Below are 12,992 nucleotides of genomic sequence, written 5' to 3' on the forward strand. Positions count from 1 at the left end.
TTCACACAGAAATACAGGCAGTCTGTTTTCTCACAAAAATGTACTCCTCACATAGAAATACCGACAGAAATACAAAGTTACAGACACGCGGGAACTCTACAGCCGGAAGAATAGCCTTCTTGTCAGACTAACTTTTTCTTCCTGTTTTCAGTGGTTGGGTAGACACTCCTTTGACAAGGAGAACTCTGGGAATATGATCTGGTTGTGGTCTGGCTGAGAGGAGGTTAGAGGAGCTACAGGTGTCAGTCCTGTTCCTCTAGCCAGGTGGGAGGTGCAGAGCACCCTGAAACCTCAAGGTGAGGTCAGCTGCTCCAAACGAATACTGATCACCTGTGCGTGATACTAGATATCTCTCTCTCTCTCTTCCTCTCACTCTCTCTGCAAAGATGAAAGAAAGCAGGGATGGAGAGAGACTGAATTGGTGAGTTAAAACCTATGAAGTTCCCCTTCTTAATAAAACATGGAAGAACAAAATATTTTGCTGTTGACTGTGCTCTATGAATTCATAAATTCTCATTTAGAATGTCGGTCACTTTCCAGAAGACCACAGGCTGATGTTTGGGGCTATGTGCCTGCGTTTGTTGTGTGGTCTGTGTTTTTACGAGGCCTTTAACAGCAGAAGACAGCAGAAGGGCCTTTCAGAGAGTGCTCTCTATCCAACAGTGTGAACAGGGTGAGGGCTTCTCCTCTCATAAAAGCCCTGTGTTCATTATGACATGGGTTGGTGAACAGGACATGGGAAAAGAAAAGAGAGAGAGAGAGCATGTATCGTGGTTTCTCTGTGTATTATAAACAATATTATTGCTTAACAGACATCATTTCATATGATTTTTTCAAATATACCTTGATAATAATTATATTTTTACAAGGATTATTATTTATCTTTTTTTTTTTTTTTTTTTTTACAAAATATCAGATTAAATAAAAGTAAATTAAATAGTTTTATGTAAAGAAATAATGAAAAATCACAAGATAACGATGATACATTTGCATCAGTCTCAGCAGACATAGCCATTGTTAACTCCGACAAAGAAAAAAATAATCTTATTATGAAATTAATAAAAAAACTAGGCCCTGGATTTACAGAGTGAATACTGTGTGAGAAGTCACGATACTGTTCACAGAGGATCTTGTGTCGGTCTTGTGTGTGGAAATCAGGTAGGCACTAAGCTGAAAACTGAATCCCCATGTGATGGAGTTCAGTGATGAGCTCAGCAGGTATTCAAACAGCACCACACAGTTGAGGAAGAACAAAGGGTCAAATCGAGGGGAGTGTGTGCACGTACTGGGGAGCCTGTAAAATAAACGCGTGTCAAGTTTTAGTGCTCTGTGTGTGTGTGTTTGCATATGAGAAAGAAAGAGCGGTAGAGGTGTTTGGATTAAGAGTTAGAACCGAGCTCTTTATCTTCCTGTGATAGCAGGCATTTATCACAATATAGCATGAACAAGAACTTCATCTTACATTTCATGCTGTGTGCGCGTGTGTGTGTGTGTGTGTATGTGTGTGTGAGAAAGTGTCCGAGGTTTGTTGAGATACTCGTGCCATAGCTGTATCTCCTAACTTTCTGCTCTGTAAGACTCTGTCAACCCTTGTTTTTAGGACACCCATCTCCAGTTACTTTGTCCTTCATCGCGAAAATTGATTAAACTCCAGCTGGGAAAGAACTTTATTTGAATGAATCACAGGCAGTTATGCCAACACTGGCCAGAAAGAGTGTGTGTGTGTGTGTGTGTGTGTGTGTGTGTGAATATAAGAGAGAGAGATTGTGTGAGAGGAAAAGAATGAGCAAAAGACAGATAGGGAGAGAGGCAGAGAAGACAGAACGACAGATAAAGAAAGAGAGGAGATGAGAGAGAGAGAGAGGACACAAAGAAGGTCTCACGTCTCCGTCCAGAGAGCCGGAGAGTCTAGACTCCAGATGTGTGACTGTAGCCCCCACAGTCCTTTGGTAAATAGCGTTAAATATCGCCAGCGCGTCATCGCTGCGGCCTTGCTTACACTTCTGGAGCTCTGCGTGTGTGTGTGTGTGTGTGTGTGTGTGGGAGGGGGGTAAGCGAGAAAGAGAACATATACGAACCTCCACCTCTTTCCTCCATGTTCTCTGCGTCTTATCAGGCTTGAGCTAAACTGTCAGTGTGAGGAAGCACAATTACAGATTCAGAGTGGAGTGTCTCTACCTCATCATCAAATGGCTGCCTTTAGAGTGCAGAGCCGCTGTACGCAGTGAATATCTGCCCACTGTGGCAGAAGAACCGCTGACGCCTGCGTTTTCAAGTGTTACAGAGCAAAACGCATGACCACAGCATGTCGGAATACTATACAGCGAGTGGTGTGAGAATTCGTGTGCGCGTGTGTGTGTGTGTGTGTGTGTGTGTGTGGTAAGCATTCCATTGCCCTTGTTAAAAATGGCAGATATGTTTCTTGAATGTCTTGCCTGCAGAGTGTGCAGACAGTTGCATTGTGTTCCTAGGGCCACTGGCAGAGAGGTGGAGGAGGAATCTCAGCTGTTCAAACACACGGCATACAGAAGGTGTGTGAGGTGTGTGTGACCTGATCAGGGTGAGAGTGTGTGTTGAGCACACACACAAGTGTGCAATGGGCCTACTGCCACAGCGCCAAACCCACTTGTGTGTACAGGTGAACAACAGATACACAAACACACGCACACAGCAGTGAGCACTAGAATGTGATGAAGATGTTCGCACATGAGACAGTCACACCTCACACAGACTCACGCTAAGAGGTGCATCTTCCCTCTGTGGGGCGATGTTTCCACAACATCCGTGGAATTTCCTTATCTGAATGCGCATGCACGAGGGCCTCACACACTCTGCAGCATTGCAGGGAAGCTGGACGACATTCCGGGCCTTGGAAATGGCAACATGTCCTCCACCCAACGCTTCACCTGTTGTGGCAAGAGTGAGCGGAGCTTGTGGGGCCAGATTAGTGTGTGCTCGTCCCTGTCAAAACACAACACCTGCGCCGGCAGGGGTGTGTGTGGCCCAAACACGTGCGAACACCTAGGACGCAGAACAACCCCACCCCCCCACCCCCCAGTGAGCGGGGTCTGGGGAACAGAGTAACCCATTGACAAAAGCCTGGTGTGCCCAGCTCTGTCTGGAGTGGTTGTGAGCAGTGAAGTGAACCATTATGTCACGAAGCTCTTAAATGACTCAGCATTTGCTGACCTTAGGAGATGTGGGAAAAGACTGCAGTGTTCTTTGTCTTCTGCCCGAAGACGGCAGAAAGTGCCCAGTGTGTCCCGTCTTCCCTGGATGGACTCACCCACTTCGGCTTATCTGCTAGTTATCAAGGCAGGACACGAGGAAGCACTAAACTGTGGAGTGCTGTGTCGATCTGTGACAGGGATGAGAAGTACCCTGTAGGGTGCATGTGTGGAGTAGTTCCTCCGTCCACCACTAGGTGTGCTAGAGACCTGTGATCGAGGCTCTGCAGTGAGACTTTGGAGGATGAGGCTGATACGGAGACTCCTCCTGTGTGTGTGTGTGTGTGTGTGTGTGTGTGTGTGTGTGTGTGTGTGTGTGTGTGTGTGTGTGTGTGTGTGTGTGTGTGTGTGTGTGTGTGTGTGTGTGTGTGTGTGTGTGTGTGTACATCTTGGCTGCAGATAAAGATGTTCAAAGGCGTATTCTAACCTGGCAGTGTGCTATCTCTCTATGTACTCCCCAACGCTGGGAAGAGATCATAATTCCTTTATTCATTCACTCGTGATTTCATACTATTTACGCAATGCAGGCTACTACTGAGAAATCTTTATGTACCACTTAAAGGATCCTTTGTCATATTCTGTAATAGAAGGAAATTTTAAATATCAGTGGAGTGTGTGTGTGTGTGCGTGCGTGTGTGTGTGTGTGCGTGCGCGTGTGTGTGTGAACTGCAGGGTTTTTGCATGAGCAACTGTGCTACAATGTGGTTCCGATACAACAGTAATCACTGCAAACTGCACCCCCCCCCCCCAAACACACACAGACAAAAACTCTCTCCTTCAGTCATTGTTGACACAGCTTCAGTGGGAATACACCCCCCATCCTTCCACCCTCCCCTCCATCCCCTCCAGCCGTGAAGAGCCCCCCCACCCACACACATACACACACACACACACCCCCCCCCCCAATCCCCCACACATCAGAAGCCCAGCCATCAGGCCCCACACCTGGGCATGTTTGCAGAGGAAGAGGCCTGGGCGGGCGGCCCTCCATGCGCCTGTCGACTGGCTCCACGATGTCTGGCCAGCTGTGAGCCTGGCCTGCCCTAAGCCCTCACTGAGGGGGCTGCACTCACAGCTGGAGAAGGCATGCTTCCCGAAAGAGAGAGAGAGGCATTGGAATGAGAAAAGAAAGAAAAAGAAAGCAGAGGATAAGGGGAAAAGAGGGTTATTTCAAGATTTAAATACATACTTGAATGCTTTTTTAACACTCTTATTTTCTTTAAGACTATTGTGTGCATAGGGACTTGGATATGGACTGAGTGGTAATCAAACATTATTTCCATGATTCTGAATATATTGAACCGTGTTAAAAATGTGTGTAAAAATCCTTTAAACACAACAATCAAATTGTAATTCTAAGAGATTTATATGTTTGTAGAAAGTTCTTTCTCTCTTCTGTGGATTGTTGTTGATGAGATGCTGAGAACTGTCAACCAAATCATAAATAATGTAAATAAATAGTTTCTTTTGGGAAGTGTTGTTAGTATTTTCTAATCGTCTTGATTTTGGATGTGCGATTTTGTAAATAAAGTTCACTATTCTTCAATGTATCGTAAATCATACTCATATGCTTTATGATTTCTTACTCAGTGCGCGTTATGATTGGTCTATAAAAAGGGGATGAATCATCCAATCCAAATGTAATAAGGGTTTCTATTTTGGGGGGTTGGGGTTAAAAATCAAAACAAAGCATTCAGCTCTTTGGAGTGGGAATGCCACGGTCTCCAGTTACACGCCGAAACCTCGTGCATGTATGAGATAGAAGGGCAATAATTTTTCTCATCTTTTATGGTTCGGTTTTATGACTGAACAACAATTCAAATGGAATCCCTGTTCTCTCCTTTTTTCTCTCTGTAATTCTACCTCTCTAACTTTCTCTCTAACTCTGTTTCTATCACTCCATGTTACCATGTACTTATTTGTTTCTTTACCGGTTCTTTCCTAAGTCTGATAGAGAGCGTTATCTTTAGAGAAGCCATAAAGATGTGTTGATTAGCTTGAGGGGGTAAATAAAAGCTTCTCAGGCCCTGCTGTAAGCATTACACCACCCAAACATATCATATGTAACACATCATATGTAACAGGACTGTCTCAGGCCCTGCTCTAACCATTACACCACCCAAACATGTCATATGTAACAGTGTCAGCAACTGCAGACATAGCTGCACTGAACCATCTGGCTGTCAGCTCTGTAATTACTGTTAATCCTCACAGGCAGCGTATCGGTGTAAAACTGATCTGATATCAATCTCTCTACATTCCACCCTTATTGATCAGGATATAAGAGGTTATAAGAGCTGATCTTAAATTAACACTTCTCCCCTGAGAGTTTTTATACATATGACTGCTTTTCAGACACAGACTGTTACGATATCGCCATGATGATGGTATAGGCAAAGACACAGTGAGGATTTAGGACCATGCCATGTGCAAATGGCCCAGTGTGCGGCTGTCTGGTGACCAAGATGGTGGTAGGTTTGGAGAGTTCAGATGAACCCTTCCCAGCCAGAGCTCACATGCCACATGTGGTGTGTTCACAGTCTCCCAGCCTGCCTTGAACACACACCTTCCTGCTGTCACACGCACAAACACACACACACGACCAGGGAGCAGATGTGGCTCAGCAGAAGGACAGGAGCACAACACATGGTGTGTGTATGTGTGTGTGGGTCATCAAGGCGATAAGGACAGTGAGTGTGTGAGCAACATGTGCAGGAGTGTAAGTCCAAATGCAGACCTCATCTCTTGTTACCACTGCTGCATGCTGTGCTCGCCCTGTGCATGTCTGTTTCTGTCTGCAAGTCTAACAGCAATTATAGACATACTCACGGCATATCTATGAAACCCTATGCAAATTCATGCTTTTTCCCCCTCTGTGGGCGTTAGCTCTTTCACACACACACACACACACACACACTGACGACCTCATGTGATCATATATGCCCAGCACACATGACCACCTCCTCTACTTCACACGGGCTTCATAGTGGCAGGGATCCTGGCAAACACATGGAGGGCGCAATGAACAAATGGAGTGAGAAAATAAACGTTTCTCTCACTGTTTCGAGGGCGCATGAATCATATCTTTTTACCTTCGGAATTTAGAACTGGGAAATCCCAAGAATGCAGCAGTCAGCCCAGGTTTCAGAGAGGAGCAACTTCCCGGGGCCTTTGGACACTGCGTCCTTCCCTTCATCTGTTGTCAATTTTCTCATTTTGAAGCACACAGCTGATGTGTGCACAGTGCAGCCATATCCAGGAGGACTTTATACAGATCACCAAGCCAAGCTTGCCTGCTGTTTATCGGTGGAAATGGGAAAATCGCCAAAAAAGCAGGGAATTAGAAAGGAGAGGAATCTAACGTGAGAGGGAGAAAAGAACAAATTACAATTCCCCAAGCAAAGCGGAAAGCGGGAATTATCTCCCCAGCTGTCAGAGAAGCAGGAAGCTGAGCTCGGAGAGGAACCTCTGCATGGCATCACAGAGGCCTGGCAGGAAGTCCCATCAAATGACAGGAAGTGAAGGCTGCAGAGAGGAAGTGAGCTGTGGAGCTTCGGCTCCAGCAAGTCTGGAGCTGGGGAGAAAGGGAGAGAGAGAGAGAGGTACAGGCGGAATGGGAGGAGGAAAAAGAGAAAACAGAGGGAGGGAAAGAGAGAGGGAGATTTAGGGCATAGTGATGTTTCGGGCAGCTGTTCCCACACTGCCAGCTGTGGGTTATTATTTGCTGCCTCGTAAAAGACACACTGGCACCAGAGGGGCAGCCTCCTGTCGCTATGGAGCCAGCCAATCACCGCGGTGCATCTCCTTCTGTTCCTCCCTCTCTGCAGCGACAGATGTGCTTACAGCAGCTAGTAGTTATTGACAAGCATACAGGTCGAATATCTGTTTGTAAGCTACTTGCATACAGACATTTAAGTAAAACGCCTAGTGTTCTGAGTTTAAACATCACTTTGGGTTTTCCACATCAGAGCACCGGGACAATGTTGTCCTGGCTCGTTAATAAAACAGCCGTGAACGTCTGTATTTGGAATCCGAGTGCACGGTATCAAAGATGCACTGGAAACATAACCATCTCTCATTTTAGTAAGTACCTCTTTTAAGTTACTCTGAAGTTTGTCTTTAAAAAGTCTTTAAAGTCTTTTTTGTTGCTAACTTTGGCATTGTTCATGACAGGTGCTAAAAGCTCTGGCCCAACAGTGCTTGAAGAACGTGTTACCGATCAGCGTTACAACACTAATTGTCCTGTCAGAAGAGTAGAGCACACCTGGGCTGACACACTGTCCATACTGACAGGACCATGAACACAATGTGCTGACCCATTCAGAGTTTAACAAGGGACTGAAGTCTAATCACAGAGGCACATTTACAAATTCTAAAGAACATTAGAAGCATTTTAAAGTTTTAAGTGAGCACTTCTTCTAATAAAATTCCAGCAGAGAGTATTCCAGGACTGGAGAAGTGCTTTCGGTCTCTGGAAGCGTCTCACCACATGATCCCGACAAAAGCGGCAGCTGGGTCATCAGGGGAGACTGTGGGGGAGTCTGAGTTGCTAATAGGCTGTGAAGCGCTAATTCTTTCCCATTCAGGACGCTTTTCGAAAAAATAACACACAACAGCAAGAGATTCAGTAGCTAATTACAGGAGTCACAGTTTATAAGTGCCACTGGCCAGGAATGCCGCTCTGGTAAGCTCAGATAATGACCTTTCTCAGTGGAGTGTTTGCCCGCTTTGAGGAACATATCTTCTGCAAGCTGGCTGTTTTCGAAGACACGATGACTGCAAGGTAGCACGGCCTTTGAAATGGCAATTACAGAAGAGATGATCAGTCATGTTGTGAAATCCTGTGGAATCACATCAGGTCATGGTGAGCTCATGGTCTGTGTGGCCTGTGAGGTCACATGTTTAATAGAATTAAAGACAAAAAAGAAAAAGGGCATTCCAAGAACACACACGGTGATGCCTTTTAAGATGGAATACAGTCACTACACAAGCTAGAGACACAATACCAGCAGACAAGATTTAACACACTGATACTGGCATGTATTGCTAATATTTCAAATGTTATAATTCTCTCACACACACATGCCCACGCAGGCTTAAACACACACACACACACACACACACACACACACACACACACACACACACACACACACACACACACACACACACACACACACACACACACACATTCTTTTCCCACTATATTTTTAATGATGTCTTTAAATGGCATGTCAGAAACGTCGCATTTTCCTCCTGCTGCAGCTTTGGTCATTCTGAACTCATTTGGAGCAAAGCCTTTGATCACGACGTGGAGTTGCCCCTGGCCGCATTCAGCACCCTCACAAAGGAGGAAGAGCATTTGTCCAGAAGAAAAGATGGGTTTCGTTCCCAAAGAAAGCTGGAGTTTAGCTCCTTCCCTCCGCGGCCATTGTTATGCTAACAGCGACCGAGGCTAAAGAAATGAGCCATTAGCATGTGAAGAAGTATCCACATCACAGAGAGAAAGAGCAGCCCCTGTTCATCTTTCGGTCTTTCATTCATCTGGTCCCTCTCTCACTCTTCCTTCTCTTTATCTCCCATTCCTGCTTCTTTCTTTCTTTTTTTTTTAGTTTGTTTGTTTTCAAAGAGCACCCATCTGCTGAAGTACTGCTCTCCCATAATAAGCCACAGCACATCATGTTGGAAAGTTGTTTGAATGTAGACTCTGTCCGGAGACAATATTTATTGTGAATCATAAGGTAAATGACCTTTTCTTTGTCTCTTTCTGTTACAGCAACATTAAACGTAAGTTTAGTGATGAATATATCACGCGCATGGCGTCGACGAGAGTTTTAACTTGTGGCAGATGTGGAAATCTGGGACGTGTGTGCGCACATGTAAATCCTGATAAATATGACCACTCTCTTTCTTGAACCCTAGCTATCCACTAGTGCACAGCCAGAACAAACACGGACCAGTAGACGCCATGTTCAGCACACCGTAATCGGGTTAAAGACATATGGTCCTGGTTTCTGCTGGACAGCTTGTGATACGGAGAAAAGGTGAAACACAGACATCATTTAAACAGACGTTTTTAAAATGAAGATGTAGCTCTGCTTGTTGTGTTTGTGTTGGAGTGAGAGATAAATCGTGAATGAAGTTATGCATTTCCAGATATTTCTGTGTGCAGCAATGGAAGAGATGTGGATTTAACTGTGTGTGTTCCTGTATGTTTTCATGTGTGTGTACGGGCATGTGTAAGGGAGGAAGAGTTTAGCAAGATGAGGCTTATTACCATATTGTGTGTGTCTGTGTGTGTGTGCGCGCGTGTGTGACCTAGTGCTGAGTGTTGAGTGCTATTAATGTTGACACGCGGCCTACTCTTCTCCAGAGACGCTGTGACTACAGCCAGCTGTGTAAGGAGCCACTGAACAGCCAGGACACACACACACATACACACACACTCAATTGAGAATGCAAGCCAGGAAACTCAAGAGTCATAGTGCTTGTTTTGTGTCTGTGTATGGTGCGTGTGTCTCATTCTAACAGTAAACACCGAGACAGCTGGGTTAGTGGGCAGAGAGACAGATAGGAGGAGCGGCTGACTGGATTGCAACATGTACCTGTGATTTTTGCTGTGGCGAAACGTCACAGAGAATCTCTTTAGGAGCAACAATGAATCACACACACACACACACACACACACACACACACACACACACACACACATGAGCATGTGTAAAATAGGGAGTATGACTCAGCTCTGCACCTGCTGTGGTGTCAAGACATTTTTTTTTTCAATAATAACACTTACATGGGTGGAGAGAGGGAGGGAGAGAGGGAGGGAGAGAGAGAGGGAGAGAGAGAGGGAGAGAGGGAGGGAGAGAGAGAATGGACATTTCCCAAGAAGGGTGGGGTGAGAGGATGTTGCGAAATTGTACTGCACATGCGGCTGGACAGCTGCTGCTTGGGAGGGAGCTGAACCTACGGAGCATGCTCAGACACATGACAGCTACAGGAAAACAGTCAACTTTGCCTCAAAGAGAGGTCTCAAACATCGGCCTTCATGTTGAACCGCTCTGAATCTTCAGTCTGCCCTCGCAGAGAAACATCTTTGGTGTCTGGCAGAACTACTCTAAACAATCTCTAAAGGTTCCATTAACAAAAACACAAAGCTATGGTCCTTTAATGCTCCAAAATCAGAGTTGTGCCTGTTGTTTCATTTGCAGAAAGACAAGTCTTAAGTGAATACTGAAGAATACTGAAGTGAACTGATTTCTTACAGATCACACAGATCTTATGTTTGTATATAGCATGTTTCCACTGGGATGAGGGAACAGTTCAGATCAGATCAGATCACAGGTTCTGGGCCTAAATTTAATTACAATAGCAGAGGTCAGAGCTTAAGGCAGACACACACCCACATTTTGTCATGTTTGTTAAGGAACACTTTCGCTCTCTTCACCATCCCTCTTGTTTCACAAATATCCAGCTACCGAGTAACTCGGGTCAGGTAGGATCTCCACATGAGGTAGGATCTCCATCCGAGGTAGGATTTCCACATGAGGTAGGATCTCCACATGAGGTAGGATCTACACATGAGGTAGGATCTCCATGTGAGGTAGGATCTCCATGTGTGGTAGGATCTACACATGAGGTAGGATCTCCATGTGAGGTAGGATCTCCATGTGAGGTAGGATCTACACGTACGGTAGGATCTCCACATAAGGGATAAGACTGTGTGACCTTAGGCTTCGTAAAGGTCAAAGGTTAAGGCAAATTCCTAGGTCTACCATCATCTTAACCAGATCGTTCCTCTCCTGGGGCAAACAGCCAATCGCTGTTTTGTGTGACCTACTTAGGCTGCTACTTCTCTCTCTCTCTCTCTCTCTCTCTCTCTCTCTCTCTCTCTCTCTCTCTCTCTCTCTCTCTCACACACACACACACACACACAGACACACAAAAATCATGTCACCATCTTAACTGTGATGTTTCCCTGACACATTCCTGATTACTAGTTGGATAAGTGTTGCAAACTTCAAGTAATGATACACTTAAAAGAATAAAAACCATTCTAGTTCTTTGATGAATGCTGAGCGTATAAAGAGAGCCTTACTTATTGTTGATAGGGACGTGTCCCTTAAACGTGCAGCATCGGGATGTACGAGGCCCAGCCAGTGCCCTCTGTGTGGTCCAGGTCTCACACTGGCCCCCTACCGCTACTGCCGCCTGTGTTTTAAAATGACATAAAGACTCGAGGAGATTGAAGGGGGTGTGTGAGTGTGCAGGGGGGGTTTGCACGTGTTAATGTGAGTGAAAAACTGCTTGTAGGAGCAAGGACAGAAAATGAGTGCTTAAAGATGTGTGTTTGCATGTGAGAATATGTGTGTGTGTGTGTGTGTGTGTGTGCACGTGAGAATGGGTCTGAAGGGGGGGGTCCCTCTCTAGTTGCCAAGCAAGTGCCATATGGGCAGCCGGTTAGGGTGTAGCTGAGGTCTCAGGGCTGTTCCCAGAATTGAGATGGTAATGAGAGTAGCTCTCTTTCAGTGTGCGCTGGAGCAGTGGACCCCCCCCTCCCCCCAGCCTATGGTACAGGCCACCTCCACCCCATACAGCCTTTCCAACAGGCCTAAACCACCTGTTTGATTTTCCCAGGGAAGGAGGGGAGGGAGAGAGAAGAGAAAGTTATAGAGAGAGGGAGGGAGGGTTGAGGAATGTGTCATGCTTTTGTCACGAAGTGTCTGCTTCCCTCCATTTTCTTCCTTTACATTCCCACTAAGACCCCCTGACACACAGAGATAAACACACACGCACGCACGCACAAAGCAACAAGTGTCACTGTGCTCACAGATGAACGCACACATGTAGAGACACTAGAACATGTGAATACACACATACCACCCTCACACCCTCTTTTCTTACTGTAAAAGGCCCAGACACAATACAAAGAAAGAGAATTGTGTATAAAAACTAGGGCACCTTCTGCTCCCTGTTTCGCACAATCGAAGTTAGGCCTTGCAGCACTGTGTTTGTGTGTGTGTGTGTGTGGCATGGCCTAGGCATTGGTACTGTGGGAATGGGGATAGTATTACTCAGTGTGTTTGTGGGAGACAGATGAGAGATACCTTGCTGTACAGACGGTTGAGGAAGGAGAGTGGGAGGGGTGTGTGATAGTGAATGTGTGTGTGTGTTTACATAGAGGATACATTCCTTTATCGTGAGAATACACTGGGCTCACTGAAGGCACAGCATGAGGTACACATCTACCTCATCAGAACACAGCATGTGGTACAAATCTACCTCATCAGAGTACAGCATGAGTACACATCTACCTCATCAGAGCAGAGCATGAGGTACTGATCTACCTCAGCAGAACACAGCATGAGGTACTGATCTACCTCATCAGAGCACAGCATGAGATATGCAACACCCTCCCCCAAGCCCCATACAGGACAGTACAGGCACTGAAACATACCATGGGAGAAAACTTATTGTATGAATCAGTCGAAATCAAAATCTCTGAAAGAAACATTAATACGAGCAGAGGCATATCCCAGGGAAAGAATGCTTAAAAACTCTACCGACATTCCAGCAAACATGGGTTTCACCTGCATCTTATATTTTTAAAAAGCCGTGTAAATCAGAAGACTTGAATGCGGATCTTGGCAGCTCAAGGCAAGAGTTCTTGATTTGTCACACACATATGTGGAATAGCTTACCAACCCTCACCTGCAACGAGGTTCACCCGCAGGCTAAACACCTGTGAGCGGCGTGCGTGCGTGT

The sequence above is a fragment of the Electrophorus electricus genome, chromosome 20, assembly GCF_013358815.1.
Source record: "Electrophorus electricus isolate fEleEle1 chromosome 20, fEleEle1.pri, whole genome shotgun sequence".
Lineage (NCBI taxonomy): Eukaryota > Metazoa > Chordata > Actinopteri > Gymnotiformes > Gymnotidae > Electrophorus > Electrophorus electricus.